The sequence below is a fragment of the Silurus aristotelis genome, assembly GCF_946808225.1.
Source record: "Silurus aristotelis genome assembly, chromosome: 20".
Taxonomy (NCBI): domain Eukaryota; kingdom Metazoa; phylum Chordata; class Actinopteri; order Siluriformes; family Siluridae; genus Silurus; species Silurus aristotelis.
In genome coordinates, this window is record NC_139593.1 from 9,689,185 (window position 1) to 9,702,864 (window position 13,680).

The window sequence follows — 13,680 nt, forward strand, 5'->3', positions numbered from 1 at the left end:
CACATTTAGATACTCAATGAAAATTTACCCAAAATAGTATTTTAATTCAACACCCAAATCTTGTAATTTGTCCATATTTCCAGCTTATTGGATGGGTATCCTATTATCAACAGTTCTTAACTTTTCAAAACCTTTTCGAAAGCTATTTACATGGATAACTTGAACATGTTTCTCAACTTTCTCAAGACTTGTCCACTGTTTGACATATAATAGCCTGTGAGCGCCTGAAAATCTCTGATTTTAATATGCTTGTAAAATCCACTTTTTAAAATGGAAGCATGTTGTTGGTTGTGGTGAAGCTGAAGAGTTGGTGTTGGTCAATGTATTAATCATTTCCAGACACACACAGACAGACACAGACACTGACACTGTAGTTCCAACCACATTTCACATTCAGCAAAGTCTAGAGTCTCTGGATTGAAGAAAGGCTAAGCAAAAAAAAAATTAAAATAAATAAATTTAATTTCTTTTTTCACAAGAAGGAAGGTATACAAAAATCAAAACAATTGTTCCTTATTTTAGCTGGTATATTCCTCTACATGTCTGGGATCATTTCACAGTGCTAATGGAAATTCCCCTTTAAACACTTTAAGCATTGGCATAATCTATTTGGAAAAAAACAAGAAAATCATATAAGCTAATATTTGCTAGCTGTCTAGAAGCAAAATCAGATCGGCTAATCTCCTGTTCTCTTTTGAATAGTGTCCCACATAAATCCTAAACACAGATAGGCCCACAAGCAAAAGTAACCATATAACCAATAATAAAACAAACAATAATAGTAATAATATTTACAATTTTTGACCTTGGGAGCTTCCATAAAGTCATACACTTTTAAAAAATAAACCATAATGGGGCTAGGTTGCAGGTGATTTTGTTAGCGAGCCAGTCACACCAATCAGAGATCATTATTTCACTGCTAAAGCTAGTCAGCTCAGTAAAAAAAACAGAGGATTTCTACAGGGTTTTAGATAATATTTAAAAGCGATAATATAAGTGATAAAATATAAGATTATAAAATAAATGTCACACTTACTCAGATACATAAGACAAGCTAACCTGACAGGATTACTGTCTTTACTTTGTAAATGCATTATAATACACAATCTTAATCAACAAAGATAGTTAACCTCCTGAAAAACAAAAATAATCCATTATTAAAAGAAACTAATTGACTGATGGTAATAAACTAATAGTTCTGTACATCAAATAAATTGGTTTAAAAAATCTGTATTTTTTTCAGTAGGAACTTTCTAATTACATTTTAATTCCACCAGAACCTAAGAATAAACTTTTTGATGCAAGCACGATGACTCGATGATTATATAAGCGTTGATGAAGTTACCAACCAGCATGAACACAATCCACAACTACCACCATAAAACCAGGAGAAAACCTAAAAACCACCAATTGTGTCTTTTATTTATTTATTTATTTATTTATTTATTTATTTATTTATTATTTTTTTTTTTAACAGTGGCGCCAATGTGAGCTGAGGATCCACAAGTATATAACTTAGGATTCCTGAGATGATTTTAATTTATATTCAGTAAATTCTAAAATTATATTCACTTTCATAAATACTTAGTATTCGTGAATACTTTTAACTGCTGATATTAGTGAGACAGAGTTAATACAAGATACTGCACTAGACAAGGTTTTTTTTAGTCAAGTGATAGAATTTAACAGTTTATAGACAAATAAGCTATAATGAAGGTAGTCAATGTAACAATGTTTTTAACCATTAGATAAGTGGTAAGTCTTTAACAAACTTATGCATAAATCATTCTACACCTCAAATTCCACATGTATAGGTCACATACTATCTTTTGCAAAGGTCATGATCTGGATCTGGAATGAGAGCAAGAAGCCAAGCCAAGAATAAAAACAAAGATAAACTGTGAAAAAAATAGATGTTTAAAAAAATACAGCGAGAGGTGGTGATAAACTGCTTAACATAGCAAAACTAGAATCTATGCAGAGAAAGAAAAGAGAGAGAAATTCAGAGGAAGTACAGTGGATTGTGATCTTCAACATTGATCTGTAATCAGCACAAAGTGGAGCTTAAATGGGAGTCTTTGAAAAAAGAAAGGAAAGATCCTCTCTCTCTATTTCCTAGCAAGGTCCATGTTCAGTATGTCCCTCCTTGACATTCTATGAGGTCGCTTCCCATAATTAATGGTTACATATGAATTCTAAACAAAGTTGCAGCAAAGTTTTAGTAAAGAGCTTTAGAATGAAATACTAAACATTAACAATATTTAAAATCATGTGTAAAAAAACTGCAAGCTCCTAAAGGTATTTATGAATGAGAGCACTTCGTTCATGCATGAGAGCCCAGAACACGTGCAGGGTCTACCCTGTGCTATTGACTTGACTTAACTATAGAATTTTCTCAGCATCTTCGGCTTTTCCATTGTTAAAAGCGAATCATGTTCTCTTTCAGTGTGTGAAATTGTTAATAATTGACTCAAACAAAACAATAAAAAGATACTAGCAAATGTATTAGTTCATCTTTACACTTAACATGTGAAGATGATGTAAGATTCTGAATGTGTTTTACTTACTTACTTTACTGTCTTCTTGCTTGGCATTAAATTCATGTGCAACTGTAATATATTTTTCTTAACAAAATGTTTATGATATAATTTCAAGGCAAAAAAAACCCCACAATGAGCATGCTGAGAAGCAGTCCCTCTGTTTAAGCCATCTGCTTAAAAAAGTAATATTTAGCATTTTTGAAAAACCTTTGAGAAGGAGCAAATGCAGTAGGTTAAATTAAGGTTGCTGTATATACGCGGGCTTGAACCCAATCTTCGTAAAATTTGAGATTTTAAGGAGAAATCATGAGGAGTACTTCAGCGCTTTGCATGAGAACATGTTGAAATCTGAAAGAGGAAGGAACCTCCATAATGGCTATTCCAGCTGGCTGGAGAAAAGCCTGTTGTCATGGTGAGAACAGTGGGGTCACTGGGGGTCGACAATGGCTGAGAACACACAGAGACACAGCCACAGCAATATATCTTTCCAGAACTGAAAAAATAACATGGATTTATTGTTTTACTTTAGACCAAAGATCTGCTTTTGCATGTTGGATGTTCAGGTGAGTGCAACACAACTGCCATCATAGTTGATGAATGGTTGGTCTTATAAGACTCATTTAACAACCCTAAAACATGAAGCATATGTGGAAGTTTCACAAATGTGTATTTGTATTAAAATATGAAAGCCAAAACAGGAATGGGCTCTATGCTTTATTATTTACAAAAATCTACACAAATTATACTACCATTCATTCTAAGTACTTGGTTTTGTTCCAGTGAACTACTTTTACTGGTTCTGAATTTGAACCATGGATCCTCAAGTTGCTGACCCCCCTGGTCTGCACCTTAGCCTTATGTTGCACTGCATTGTATCACATGCTTAAACTCTGCCATTTAAAGATATAATTCTTATTAGTTTCTTTTGAACATGAATTATTTGCTAAGTCAGCTATCCATCACTGTCTTTTTAGTAGCTGCTGACTGTCCAATCATTCTTGAAAGAAAATAAAAAATTGACTTGATACGTGTATGAGAAATTTCACAATATCAAGATCACATTAATCACTGTTTATGCTGAACCAAACCATATTAAGTTAGAAAATCAATATACAGTGTTCCCCTGCGAGTTCTGAAAATTCTGGACGCAACCCCCCGCAGCCCCTATGATACTTTAGTGAATTCATTTTATACATTATGTCAATACAGTAATGTGTTTTAAAAAATTATATGAAACTTGTGAATGAAAACTTGGTTTAAAAATGTTATTCCTGACATTCCTAAACATTTGGTCCCGCTGCGGATTCTTGAGAATTTGAAGATAATCCACAACTTGCTGTTAGTTAGGTTCCAAATGGAAACCCGTAAATTTTCCGAGCCGTGAATTATCGGGAGTCGACTGTATTATTTATTGTAGAACACTTGTTAGGAATTTTGAGAGAGGAATTCATGTAGGAATTAAAAGGAGTGTTTGAGATGGGATTTCTAAAAAGTTTGCTTCCTCCTCACTGCTCTTGCATCTTGCAACACTTGGCTGCCTGAGAAAGTATAGGTTTATATGTATGACTCCTCTCTGAGAGCACCTACTGATTTAAGACTGAGAACTGATCTAGGCCAGGATCACTAGTGAACAAACTAAATGATTTTTTACAAATATGCTCATAATGTTGATCATTTTTAACACACGAAAAACATGTAACAGTCTTCTCATTGAATTATTCGGGTAGAATTGTCCTTCAGAAAATTGCCACTGCAAATCCAGTTCCTCTGACTGATCATCATTCCTCTCCTATAGGTGGTTTCTTCCACAATAACGACTCCCACTATCCCCTGTCTGACTAAATGATTTGATGGTAAAATAGTGAAAATCATATGTCATGGCCTTCCCACCCACCAAAGTTCAACCCTTATAACAATCTATGAGGCATTCAGTGCTTTGTTAGACAGCACCCTTCAAAACCATATTCAAAACATTAAGGGAAAATCTTTTGGAAGAATGGAGTTCATCCATTTTGAGAGATTTGGAGATCTGTAAAATCAATGCTAAAACACACTGAAGCTCTTCTGGTCACTTGTGTTTTTTCTTTTAATTTGCTGCAGCGATCAGTATCAACTCTGTCCTCAAAACAATTTTCTGTCACATTCAACATTTTCTACTTATTTCCGTACGTTTATTTGCTAAAAAGCCCCGTAGTGAAACTGCATGTAAATGATATTAGCATCACATCCAGGGTGTAATTCCAAAACAAATCTGCACAGAAAAACCTGGGTTTATGAAGATGTATGAATGAGTGATTGAATGAAAAAATGTAGACTACAACTCTTCCTTTAAACCAGATACTTCTCTACTTAACTGGAACTTTGGTATCCAATTAGGGACTAACCTCAAAAGTCAGCAAACTTTTGAATGGATGTGGAAGTTATGGCCTTTCAGTATAGTCTGCCTCTATATAATAGCCAGTCAATAGGCTCATAAATTGTTCAAAGGCACATAACTTCCTGGTGCCATGACCTCATCATAAAATTCTCGGGGTCTGCTGCTTAGCTTGAACAAACCGTTGTGAATATAACTGGAGACCCCAAATCTATCTGCATATTTCTTTCAGGACAACAACTGAAAGATAAACACAGATGAGCATGTCCTAATTAAAGCTTGATAAAATAGCAATATGGGCCATTGTGGAAATTCACTGGGTTTCAATTTGTCCAAGGCTAGACACAGGGCTCAAGGTGATAAACATTAATCTACAAGGACATACCGAGCAATAATATTTGTAAAAAATAATAGTTTCTACGACTAGTCTGTCAGAATCCCGCTGTGGTCCGGCTTATTTAAGTTCCCCATGTGAAACAACACACAGGGGATCTTTTAGGCTGTCTGACATAACAAGCTGCCACTTTGGATTAACCCTAGACCTGTACAAATATGAAGTGTTCGGGGACAACTGCTTCCTGTCACATGACCAAACTGTTGAGGTTGAATGGCTCTGAAACAAGGGAGAGTGATGAAATCAAGCCACCTGCTGTTGTAGAGCCCCTGAGGTGGAACACACTACCTACACAAATAAGGTCCTTGATCTGACTGTGTGTGCGATTGTCCTTTTGCAAAATACAGTCAGCAATGTGAGAACAGTTCCATTATGAAGTATGTGAAATATGTTGGATAAAAAAAAAAAAAAACTAATATTCTACCATGTATAGTACAAAATACAATAATAAAACTGCATTACAGCCATGTTATTGTAATACTACACTGTGGATAATCGCGTCTGATCACCATCACTGCACCCCGCAGCATCGTTTATCTGTAATAAATGGACATTCGGTGCAACCCAGATAAGGATGGGTTCCCTCTTGAGTCTGGTTCCTCTCAAGGTTTCTTCCTTATGCCATCTCGGGGAGTTTTTCCTTTTCACAGTCGCCACCGGCACACTCATCAAGGACAAACTTACACTTATATATTATTATTATTATTCTTTATGCCAATTCAGCTATATCACAGGTAGGTTGCTGTACAGAGTCTCTACTGCATCATCCCTTGTTCCTTCCAGCTCACCACTTTCTGCTGAGTCTGGATTAAGCAGCTGTTCTAGAAATGATTCATGGAGAGCACTGAGATTCAAGGCCGTCGATGAAAACTAAAGAGAACTGTATGATTGCAGGGGTGGAAACATTTCTAGGCCGACCACAGCGAACACAGTTGCAATCTAAAATGCTATGAGACACCAGCCAACATCAAAAAAGTAGCTTCAATGAAGACTGAATAAATACCACAAGCAAATGGAACACAAAACATAGACCACGGCTATTTGCTTGCATAAAAGAAAATAAGCGTTGATAAAATAAGCCAGCATAGAATTTCATATACAGGTTGTCGAGACATGGCCTAGCTTTACCCAGGAGTCTTAAACAATGGTGGTCAGCATTATTAGCAAATCAAAGCAATTTACAGTACTGTAATGTATAAACTTTACAGTATATGTAAAGCAGCAGGCAGATGGATGAGCGCTGATTTGTGAGTGAAGGGTAGACCCGAACAAAACGAGCGGTAAGAAACACTCTCAGTTTCAGTGTCCAGCGATGGCGATACAAAGGAGAGAGACAAGAGCTATAATATGACTTTGAAACACCAAAACCCCCTCCCAAAAAAATACACCATCTAACACCGAGACAACGAACTCTGTTGACCACTGGCGAGAGACTCGCCAACACACACCTGCTTCCAGTGAAGGCATTTGAGTGCCAAGGATGTCCTCTCTTGTTTCACCCTGCCTGCTGCCTGTCTTTCATGTTGTCTTAAAGGTTTCTTTGAAATACCACCTCCACCCCCACATCTCAGACCCTCAGGAGGGATTTGGTAAGATGACACCGGCTCAGAGTCCAGTCTTTTGTGTTGGATCCCTCTGGCCAGTATGTGTCAAGCAGGCCACATCAAAGCATCAAAGTCCCCATCTAGTCCTTAGCCATCACATACAGTCAAGCTAATTAGATGAAAGCCAAAAAAAAAAAAAAGACGAGATGATGCACATAATGCACAGTGTGACCCCTGAGGCATGTGTCTAATGGACTGAGGGTGACCTTGGACACACACACTTTTTATATATATATATATATATATATATATATATATATATATATATATATATATATATATAAAATCACACAACCAAAGCTTTCTTCTTATCCTCTCCCCTGAGGACCATTAGAAAGCCCTTAGACAGCTGATTTTCTCATCAGATATGCCAAACCGAAGGACTTCCCGGACATCTCCCAACCACAGTCAGAACACTCAGCTTCCACATGGCCACAGCACACTCCTAAATTCTGAAGCACAGATCTTCTCATGCTCAGCAGTTTGCCTTGATTTACAGTTATCGTCATTGTACACTGACACAACAGATTCGGCTTGTAAAGTTTTAAAGCAGACAGTGAAACGCTGATAGCAAGCAAAACACCAAATCCTGGTGGATTGTTCGAAACTAGAATCAATCATTATCTTTCCCTGGATGTGGTTGACTTATTTTGTACATCAGATTCAATCTATGAAGGAATTCATTCAAGAGATCATGGGACTATTTTATTGGCATTGACAGAAGATCCAACCTGATCTGTTTCCCCAGTCTGACCATTTGTGTTGGCGCACATGTACATCAGCATTTTTGCAACTACCTGACACGGCATGTGATAACATTCCCATATGCTGTGCTAGATTTACATGTTCTCATACAAGCAACAGTGTATTATTTCTTAGCTATACAGATTAATAACATTTCTGAACATTTTCTTTTCACCAGAAGAAGGCATATGAGCGATCACAATGACGCTATTAAATTCGATTGCTACAAACTTTGGAAAACGAGGTAAATATGAGCCCGAGCCCCATGGTCATGTCATTCTGAAAGCAGCTTCTTCCCACCAAGACACCATGTAAATAAGTCTGAGAGACTATCCAGAGCAACAGAATCGTCCTTGTCTCGTCTCTGTCCGGTTCAGCTCAAGACTCAGTGGGTATTTCCTGAGGAGGAAAACTACTTGCTGTCGACTTTTCCGTTTAGCTCGGTGTGGATGTCAGCACCAGAGTATGACGGAAATGAGGGGTCTCTGAGGCAGAAATTATGTGTTTCCTCCCCATCTCAAACTCAAGCAGGATGCAAAGTGTAATTCAGCCTCTGGACACATTGAACAGCTCTGTCAGTGAAGCACTTAACACTGCACATGATCTTGATGACATGACTTGCTTGACCCTGTGTAACCTCAGTTGAGCACAATGACCATTTTCTGACGAACACACCGGTAAACACTGTACCTTGAGCTTGTGTTTGCTTACAGCCGAGACACACTGGGGCAGACGGCAATCAAACAACACTGCCTTGTATCCATCCTGTGGCACAGTGCAGTGTGATGGTAACAGCTTTATTACCTCTGTTATATAAAGTTAGGATCCACACCACTGGCCTAAGAAACTGAGTCAACTATTTACTGCAAAACGCCAAAAGCCAATCGCCAGGAAGGAAAAGCATCAAGCTGTTATCTCTCAGCTAACAATGCAAAAAGTGAAAGAAGCCAGAGGAATGTAAGCAGTGATGATACAGGTACTGTCCGAGGAGTATAATGTAGGTAATGTAAGTTAAAGATTTGCATGCACCAGATTCCACCAAAAATGACTCAATTTGACAACATTACAAGAAACCAAAAGCCTGTGATTGAACTGCAAGTTTTCGAGTCGCACTTTTGAACATTTATAAGATGGAAAGCAGGTCACAGTTGTTTGCTACTATACTAAACAAGCGCAAAACATGACTTTAAGGTATCAAATACTGAAAATGGCATAGCAATTACTTGCAATTGTGAAAATCACATGACCACATTCATTCAGTAGCAGATAAAGAATAGTAATCACTTTGAAACGCAGATTTAAAAAGATGCGTTTTTGATGGACGAATACATATTTAGTGCGACTTAGTCAGAATAAACCAACTCTTGAGCTCTTTAAATCAAAACAACTATTATCTAATTAACCAAAAGCACATGTGAGGTTGGCGTGACTTGATATGGAACTGAAATGCAAATACAGGACACAAAATATGAATGAACGCCAAACCTGAAGAGACGATGTCAATATCATATTAACAATGTGTATCATCATGTCTGACAAATCAATCGACTGATCTCACACACAAACCATTAAAGATGTATAACCATGTAATATGTTACACATCCACCAGTATATATATATAATATCCAGGGTAGGTCCAGACTATGTAGATGTGACTCTACAGGCGGAAGTGTACACTATGTTGGGCAGTGTTCGGTCCCTGATCCTGGTGTCGCACTGCACATTTTAGAATCTCACACACCCAATTCAGCTGATCAGCTTACTGAGAGATTAAAACGATTCTGTAGCGGTAAAGTGTGGGGGATCTAAATGTGCAATCCAGAAGGAAAAACATCTGACAGGATAACAAGAGGCACATTTAACTCAGACATAGACATGCAAACTAAGCAGGACCAGAATATTTGCATATACATTGATAATAGTGGAGCATCACTGTGAGTATTTAGATGACCCATAAGAGGAAATGGAATCGTGTGTGTGTGTGTGTGTGTGTGTGTGTGTGTGTGTGTGTGTGTGTGTGTGTGAGAGAGAGAGTGTGCGTGTGAGAGTGTGTCCACAGCTAGACACCGGGGGTGAGTTTGAACACACCCAATATCAAGTGGACAATGAAGCAAGCACCTGGCAGACATCTCATATTTGTCACCAAGAGATTAGTCATGCATCTGATAGAGCATCATGAAATGTATGAAAAAAAAATTTAGAATAGGATTTTGCTCAAGCATTTCCCTCAATTTTTTTCACCCCCCCAAAACATGGACACACACACACACACACACACACACACACACACACACACACACACACACAGAGTAAAGGATGGCTTCTGGCTTCAGCACACCTACTGTACAGCTCAAGGCGCTCCTAGTATATCTGCATTACTCTTTAAAACAGATTTTACCTTCACAATCTTTATTATTATATAATGTCACAGATCATATATATTCTGTCTATGTTTCAGCCCCTTGTGCATAAGTATTTGCCCTCGCAGGATAGTGTTCTCATTACCGGTGGAGACAATACCAGCTTAGAAGAATCAGAGGAGCTGCAGCAGGGCGTGAGTCCTCCTGATTCCCATCCTACTCTGTCTATTAGATCAACATCCAAAAAGAAAAAAAATCTCAATCTTTTCCCTTTTTCCTACAATGATCACAAACAAACCGCGTTTAATTATAATCTATAATAACACTCACCCGAATGCGACCCAAAGGATCCTCCAATTGTTATACCAATCGTCACTTTTTTCCCCCAAGATCACAATTTCCAAACGTTTCAGCACTTAAACCGTAAATCAGACACGTGTTCTTCTTTACTGTTAATTTTTTTTCTTTATATTTATACCAATAATATTATTGTTTATATTTCAGTTATTCGTTACAGACACATCTATGCGCCTTCTCCCATTCTCTCTCCCCTTTAGGGAAACTGTGGCGTGCTTCTACCATCCAATTTCCTGCCCTGCCCACATTTCGGAATCAACCAATCAGCGTGTGCAGCGGCGCTCTAAGTCCCGCCCCGCGTTACCCCAAAACAGACCAATCAGGGGGCGTGCTGCTTCGGCAAACGAGCGCATCCGCAGTTCAATCTGCAGTTCAAGCGTAGGAGAAGGTGACCTAGTTTATTCAAGAAGAGCAAGGTTTAGGCGTCCTACCTAGTGCTGAAGGGTGCGATTTGGGACGCAAATGGTACATATGGGAAAAATGCACGCTTATGTTGTTCTTTCGATATTATAGGCTATAATATAGTGTTTTATATATATATATATATATATATATATATATATATATATATATATATATATATATATATATATATATATATATGACACACACACACACACACACACACGTTTTAGTTTAGAAATGCATTTAATGATGATTCTAATAAACATATTGAGTATCAATAATGAATCAATTTATTGCAGGTACACTGTGTATTGTTCTGGTGTATATGTCCTGTTAGGGACATTTGGGTCATGTCTGTGAGAGGCTGGATGTCCTGCAATGGTAGGACACCGTGGTTGGAGAAAGCTTCGTGTTGAGCGCCACCTAGTGGCGATTTGTGATTCTCTTAGCTGTGAAACATTCCTTCCAACTCATCCCAGACCATCTCAACTGGAAAAAGATGGGGTGATTGTGGGGGCCAGGAAATCCGATGCAGCACTCTATCACTCCCCCTCTTGAACAAATTCATAAGCTAGAGGTGTGATTGTCCTGTTGGAAAAGAAAAAAACGGCATGTTGCTGCAAAATGCTGTGTCAACCATGCTGGTTAGGTGTGCACACAATTTTGACAAAATAACCAACAGAGTCACCAGCAAAACACCCCAAGAGTACAACTGCAAATCACCCCCACTGTACCACACCTTTTCCTCTATGCACAGTGGAACCGCACAAAGACATTGTGAATGTTCACTCTTCAGACAAAAGAACAGTTTTCTACTAATATAATGTCATTTTTTGTGGTTCTCGGCCAAAGCAAATCTCTTCTGCTTGTTATTCTTTTGAAATAATGGTTTCTTTGCTGCAATTCAACCATGAAGGCCTGACCCCTGTAATCTCCACTGAGCAGTGGATCTTGAAATATGTCTGGCACTTAACCTCTTATTTTTCTTCTTTCGGCTTCTCCCATTAGGGGGCGCCACAGATGTCCTGACCCCCTGTCCTCTACATCTGCCTCTGTCATACCAACTACCTGCATGTCTTCCTTTACCACATCAATGAACCTTCTCCTTGTTCTTCCTCTTTTCCTCCTTCCTGGTAGCTCCATCCTCAGCATTCTCTTACAGATATACCCTGTGTCCCTCCTCTGCACATATCCAAACCATCTCAATCTTGCCTCTCTCACCTTGTCTCCAAAACGTCCTACATACGCTGTCCCTCTACTAAACTCATTTCTAATCCTGTCCATTCTCGTCAATCCCAACGAAAACCTCAACATCTTCAGCTCTGCTACCTCCAGCTCCACCTCCTGCCTTTTACTCAGTGCCACTGTCTCTAAACCGTACAACATCGCAGGTCTCACCACAGTCCTATAAACTTTCCCTTTTACTCTTGCAGATACCCTACTATCACAGTCTGGCACTTAACCTCTAAGTAGCATTTATGTAAATCATTGGTTTCTGAGGCTGGTAATTCTAATAAACATCCTTTGCAGCAGAGGTAGCTCCATGTCTTCAATCTATTAAACGGTCCTCATGAGAGCCTCTTTCATCAAAGTGTGATGGTTTTGGAGACTAAACTTGGAAATACATTTAAAGATCTTGAGATTTATTTGGAATGATCGACATTCATTTTAAAGCTAATGGGGGCCGTTACTTGTTTCTTGTCATAATATGGATTTGTACAGTAGTTGTAGTAGTAATAGGGCTAATGACTCTGTACTCACCCTCACGCTAGACAACTAATAGTCTAAAGCACGTTAAAGAGGCAAAAAATGTCACAAATTAATTATTTAATTTTATTTAACATATTTATTTATTTATTTATTTTAAATTTAATTTAACAAATTCACAGATTATTTAACACTTTTTTGTTTACTACATAAATCCATACATGTTATTTTAGTTTGGATATGTTCATAATATAATAATACATAAATAAAGAAAATAATAAAAATAAAGAAAAACCACTGAAAGAAAAGAGGTGTGTGTGTGTGTGTCTGTGTGTGTGTGTGTGTGTGTCTGTCTGTCTGTCTGTCACGTATTTCACGTATTTCACGTGTCTAGCTAACACAACCGCATTAGCACATAAATGGCGCAAATTGCATCGCCAATTCTCTTTCAGTAGCAGTAGGGGGCGCTGTTAAATTCCACCTCTTCCTAGGAGGCGATAACCTCATGCTACCTAACAAATTACTGAATCGAGTCTTTTGAACCAACTAATAAAAATGTATCTACAATATAATGTCTACTTTAACAATTAGATTTCATTCCTAAAAAATAATGAAGTAAAATTTCCCAGGCTGGCTCTGACCTCAGATCCCATTTAGGATGTTTATTTTATTCTTGTATAGTAATAATAATATTTAATGAAGGATGACCTTATAGTTTAAATAACCATTGTTGGTATTTTGAACAAATCTGGTGCATATTAGCATTTTCATTTCATTTCAGAATGTAAGTAAACACTAAGTGCGAAACAAACATTATATATAAATGTACTTGTTTTATTTTGTGAATTATTAAGACCTAACCCTAACCCTATTTCAACCCAACGACCTGCATGTCTTCCCTCACCACATCCATAAACCTCCTCCTTGGTCTTCCTCTTTTCCTACTTCCTAGCGGCTCCATCCTCAGCATTCTCCTACTGATATACCCCATGTCCCTCCTCTGCATATGTCCAAACCATCTCAATCTCGCCTCCCTCGCTTTGTCTCCAAAACGTCCTACATGCGCTGTCCCTCTAATAAACTTATTTCTAATCCTGTTCATCCTCATCACTCCCAACGAAAACCTCAAAATCTTCAGCTGTGTACCTCCAGCTCCACCTCCTGTCTTTTACTCAATGCCACTGTCTCTAAACCA

The 13,680-nt window shown here is 38.0% G+C and overlaps 1 protein-coding gene across 4 annotated transcripts in view; it reads right to left on the bottom strand.

Annotated features, from left to right (window-relative positions):
• The window catches only part of raph1b (Ras association (RalGDS/AF-6) and pleckstrin homology domains 1b), a 59,088-nt gene extending 48,506 nt beyond the window's left edge, over positions 1-10,582 (bottom strand). For 3 of the 4 annotated variants that reach the window (XM_083522910.1, XM_083522908.1, XM_083522907.1), the window contains exon 1: positions 10,347-10,579. The gene's annotated coding sequence lies outside the window, so the exon portion shown is untranslated. Of the gene's footprint in view, positions 1-10,346 lie in introns of all 4 variants that reach the window. The other variant, XM_083522909.1, reaches the window with a different exon arrangement.
• Between the last annotated feature and the right edge of the window lie 3,098 nt (positions 10,583-13,680).